Source organism: Rattus norvegicus, chromosome 3, assembly GCF_036323735.1.
Source record: "Rattus norvegicus strain BN/NHsdMcwi chromosome 3, GRCr8, whole genome shotgun sequence".
Classification (NCBI taxonomy): domain Eukaryota; kingdom Metazoa; phylum Chordata; class Mammalia; order Rodentia; family Muridae; genus Rattus; species Rattus norvegicus.
The window spans coordinates 23,532,139-23,537,993 of record NC_086021.1 but is presented as its reverse complement, the minus strand read 5'-3'; positions in this window follow the sequence as shown (position 1 = coordinate 23,537,993).

Below are 5,855 nucleotides of genomic sequence, written 5' to 3'. Positions count from 1 at the left end.
CAGGTGGAACCACAAGTGTTTGTAATGAATAACATTTTCACAACTATAAATATACATATAGATGTAGATATATATACCTGTATGATATAGATGAGATAGAAGACAGATACATGGATGGGTAGATAGATAGATAGATAGATAGATAGATAGATAGATAGATAGATTGATAGAAAGATAGATAGAGAGGGATGGATGGACAGATGGATGGACAGATGGACAGGCAGATAGATGGATAGACAGACATGTGTATAAGAAGATATTGGTTTAAAATATTGTGAAATGCATATGAATCTTCAAAAATTGTCAATTTTTATTTTTTTCAACATAAGGTTCCTTATGAAAAAGGTAGCATGGAGACTTCTTTAACACTGAGAACCTTAGAACTGAATAGACACAAAATCACAAGGAACTTTAAATTGTAATGTGCTTTCCTGACATAGAATCAGAAACCTTCACACACTTCTGTGAAGCCAGACATCTTTGAAGGATACAGAGGAGGACACACAGCTATCAATATATAGTAAATTTTATAGAGTAAAGCCGATATTAATATAATAAATTTGTAAATTAAAATTATTACCTATTAAATTAGTTAAATTATTATTACTAAATAACTCAAAGTATTTGAAATTATACCCAATTTGTTTGGTCTTAGTCAGTCTAGTTTGCTTTTAAAACAAAACACAATAAAAAAAAAACACAGAAGAAATACAAGACCAGCATACACTTTTGAAATTCTCAGGAAACTTGATTTTCCTAGTTTGTGTCCAAAGATTAACATCCACAGGTTATCTTGTCTAGGCATTTTCTGCCTGTCCAAAGGACTTAGATTTGGTTCCTATTGTTGACTTTTGGTGGCTCACACATCTTATAACCCCATCTTCAACTCACCCTGCATCCTCTTTTGGTCTTCATAGAGAGCTCCATGTGTGCCATACTTTTATATAAAAATTAAAATAATTTATAAAAATATTAGCACTCCCTTAGTCATAGAATATGGTAACACATCTTAAAAGTAATTTAAATGAATTATAATTTTGTACTTTTGTAATTAACTGAAGCTTCACTTAATAAAATACTATAAAGTTTCATAAATTCAGTAATCCTGCCATAACTGGCACATCAGGAATATAGAAGGACATTCTGGAGTATGGTGTTGATAATGATTATATCAAGAGAAAAAACAGTTAAGTGATGATATAGTCAGCTTATATTAATCTGATTTTGTATGAGAAGTTCAATGGAATATGTCTTCCATGATATGCTGCTTCTGGTTAAATGTAAGAACCTATGTTTAATTCTATATTTTCTTTTCTATCAAGCTTTGGATTACCTCTTAGAGATCAATCCCTTTCAAAACAACATTAATTAAAGTCCAGATTTAACCTAACTTTTCAGTAAGTAGGAAAATCTCTGCCCTGCAAAAGATAAATCATATTTTCCCATATAGAAATTATCTCCATGTTTTAAAAGTCTAATTGTTTCTATTCTATACATTCAGTGAAGCTTAGTTCTCATTTGCTTAACAGCTAATATCCATGTGTAGGTGATGTAGGACATACTTGTCTTTCTGGGTCAAGGATACCTCACTTGGGATGTTAATTTTCCAGTTCCATCATTTGCCTGCAAATTACATGATGCCATTTTCTTTAACAACTGTGTAATATTGGAATATGTAAACTATCAAATTTTATTCATCCATTCTTCTTTAGAGAGGCATCTAGCTCATTTCCACTTTCTGGTAATTGGGAATAGAGCAGCATTAAATATAGTAGGGAAAGTCTCTCTCTGATATGATGAAATATGCTTTCGGTTTATGTTGAAGTGTGGTATAGCTAGATCTTGAGATAAATTGATTTCCAACTTTCTGAGGAACCTCCATACTGATTTTCATAGAGAATGAAAAAGTTTGCATATTTTTATTGAAAACCAATTTTTTTATTTTTATGTACTTAGTACATTTGTCCTCTATAGAATGTATTGTTAGTTAAATATCTTTTCCCATTCTGTAGGCTCTTGATTTGCCTAATGACAGTGTCTTTTGGCAGGTATACCTTCTTGGTTTAAGGTGGTCCCATTTTTATTAAATATTGGTGTTAGCACTTTCACTAATAGAGTGTTGTTCAGAAAGTATTCTCTTCTGTCAGTGAGTTCAAGGTTATTCATTACATACTCTCCTATCATATTGAGTATATCTGGCTTATTGTTGTAGTTTTCTTGCATTTGTAGTTGAGTTTTGTACAGGGTGATAAGTATAAACCTATTTTAATTCTCCTGCATGCAGACATTTGATGAAATCTACCATAGGTATGTAAATTTGTGTCTGGCTTATCAGGTCAATTCTTTTTATCACTGTGTCTGTTTTGTGCCAATACCATATTTTATTATATCACAGTGTTTTAGATATCCAGTTCTCTCTCTCTCTCTCTCTCTCTCTCTCTCTCTCTCTCTCTCTCTCTCTCTGTGTGTGTGTGTGTGTCTGTGTGTGTGTTTACTTTCATTTGAAGTTGAGATTAGTCCATTCAAGATCTGTGGATCTACTGGAATTTTGATGGGGCTCACACTGAATCTAATGAATACTTTTGGTAGAATGACCATTTCTTTTTTTTTTTTTTTTGGCTTGGACATTCTCTTTATCTACATTTCAAATATTATCCCCTTTCCTGGTTTCTCCTCCCCAAAAAGACCCTATTCCATCCCCACACCCCTGCCTCCATGAGGGTGCTCCCGCAACCTACCTACCCACTCCATCCTACCTCCCCAAACTGGCATTCTACTATGATGAAGCATCAAGCCTTCATAGGAGCAAGGACCTCTCCTCCTATTACTGCCCAACAAGGCTGTCCTCTGTTATATATGCGACTGGAGACTTGGGTCACTCCATGTGTATTCTTTGGTTGGTGGTTTAGTCCCTGGGAGCTTTGGGGTATCTAGTAGGTTGATCCTATTCTTCTTATGAGGTTGCAAATCCCCTCACATACCTCAGTCCTTTCTCTAACTCCTCCAATGGGGACCCCATTCTCAGTCCAGTGTTTGGCTGCAAGGACTTGCCTCTGAATTTCTCAGGCTCTGACAGAGCCTATCTGGAGACAGCTTCTGTCAGCATGCAACTCTTGGCATTCCCAATAGTGATTAGGTTTTGATGACTGCATGTAGGATGGATCACCATGAGTGGCAGTCTCTCGATGGCCTTCCCTACAGTCTCTGCTCCACACTTTGTGTCCATATTTTATTCTGTGATTATTTTGTTCCCCCTTCTAAGAAGAACTGAAACATCCACACTTTTGTCTTTCTTCTTGAGCTTCATGTAGTCTGTAAATTGTATCTTGGGTATGCCAAGTTTTAAAATTAATATCCACTTCTCAGTGAGTACATATCGTGTGTGTTCTTTTCTGATTGGGTTACCTCATTCAGGATGAGATTTTTTACTTCCATTCATTTTCCTAAAACTTTCATGAAGTCATTGTTTTCAATAGCTGAGTAATTATTCATTGTCCAAATATACCACAGTTTCTGTATCCATTCCTTTGTTGAGTGACATGTAGGTTTTTTCCCAGCTTCTGGATATTATGAATAAGGCTGATATGAGCATAGTGGAGCATGTTTCCTTGTTATATGGTGGAGCATCTTTTGGGTATATGCCAAGGAGTTGTATAGCTGGGTCCTCAGATAGAACTGTATCTAATTTTCTGAGGAAATGACAGACTAATTTCAAGATCATTTCTTAAGACTGTTCTAACATCAAGAGTTGACAACTGGGACCTCGTAAAATTGCAAAGCTTCTGTAAGGCAATGGACACTGTCCTTAAGACAATATGTCCACCAACAGATTGGGAGAAGATATTTACCCATCCTACATCTGATAGAAGACTAATGTCCAATACATACAAATAACTCAAGAAGTTAGACTCCAGAAAAATCAAATAACCCTATTAAAAATGGGATACAGAGCTAAACAAAGAATTCTCAGCTGAGGAATATGGAATAGCAAAGAATTACCTAAAGAAGTGGCCAACATCCCAAGTTATCTGGGAAATGCAAATCAAAACAATCCTGAGATTCTACCTAACACCAGTTAGAATGGCTAAGATAAAAATTTCAGTTAAAGGCAGATGCTGGCGAGGATGTAGAGATAGTAGAACACTCATCCATTTTTTGTGGGATTGTAAGATGGTACACCCACTCTGGAAATCAGTCGGGAGGTTCCCTAGAAAAGCTCTGGTGGATAGGGGTATGTAAGCCTTCTTTTGGAGACAGTAGGAGGAATTGGATGAGGAACCATTGGAGAGTGGACTGGGAGGAGGATAATGACTGGACTGTATATAAAACAAGCCTAAATCAACAACAACAATAATAGTAAATAATAATAATGAGAAGGAGGAAGAGGAAGAATTGGAGGAGGAAGAAGAGGGAGAAGAAGGAGGAGAAAAATTGAAAAATTTCATGGAAAGGGTGTGGTAACCTCAGGGCAAGACCCCACCCAGTTCATCTTCCAATTTTTGAAAAAGAATTTTTAAAAACTTTAAAATAGCTGTATTGCTACATGCATTTTATACCAGCCCTTGAGTTGAGGAGGTAGCAGAGTGATTTTAAGGCCAGCCTGGTCTACAGAGCCAACTCAAGTACAGCCAAGATTAAACATTGAAGGAAACCATCAAAAGCAAAAGGCTGGTAAAACTGTACTTGAACAATAATCCATGTCCCAATACTGGAAACCAACAAATCTTGACAACATTGGGTATATGCTTATAACTTTAGAGATAAATATGCAAGAATAGGGTCATGGAATCTCCCTCTGTGACTTAAACAAGTAAATCACCCCTAGGTTATGGCAGAGGTAACCCTGAACGAAGATCCATAGAGGTCATTGTATTAAGCTGCGAGGATGAAGCCTAGATTGCCTTGGAGACTCTAAGATGTTATAATGTCAAAGTAGTCTTGTATGCTTGCCAAAGCATGCTGCTAATGAGGAATAAACACAGCTCAAAAGAAAGATGAGTTTTGTAGTCAATAAATTTGAAAAGAGTTGGAGATCCAAAGAATGCTTTGAAATTAAACATGGAGATTCAGAATTTAGAGTTTGTCTAGCTGGGTTTTAGTCTTACTTTCATCTAGTATTTCCATATTATGTCCCCTTTTCTCCCATTTGGAATTGTAATGTATATTTTGTGTCACTGTGTGTTGAAAGTAAGCGATCCGCATTTTCATGTTGATTTTACAGAGGATTACAGTAAGGAGATTGCATGAGCCTCAGAAGAGACCTGGAACTTTCAAACAGTGCAGACACTATGATAGACCCTTGAAGTTGGACTATGGGGGCCACAGAATAAAATGTGTGAGTGTGAATGAAAATGGTCCTTGTAGGCTACTCTGGAGGGTCAATATGAGGAAGTCTGGTTTTGCTAGAGCAAGTGTGGCTCTCTCTTTTGCAAGAAGTGTTTTATTCTGGCAGAGAGGGGTGAGGAGCTTAGAAGTTTAAGAAGCACAAGCCATGCCAAATGTAACTTTTATGTTTTGCTGCCTTTGGATCTGGATATAGAATTCTAAGCTATCTCTCCAGCCAGCTCACTACTAAGTTTTTAGCCTCGATGATAATGGATTAAATTTCTGAACTGTAAGCCAGCCCTAAATAAATGTTTCCCATTAAAAGAGTTGCTATGGGCCCTGTATCTCTTCACAGCAATAGAACCCTAACTAAGACAAATAATATAAAATAATAAAACTTCAAATCTTTGAAGAAAGAAACTGAAGAAAATATTAGAAGATGGAAAGATGCCCTAGGCTTATACTACCAGTAAGATTAATATAGCAAAAATAGCCATCCTACTTAAAAGAATCTTTAATTAAATCTCCAT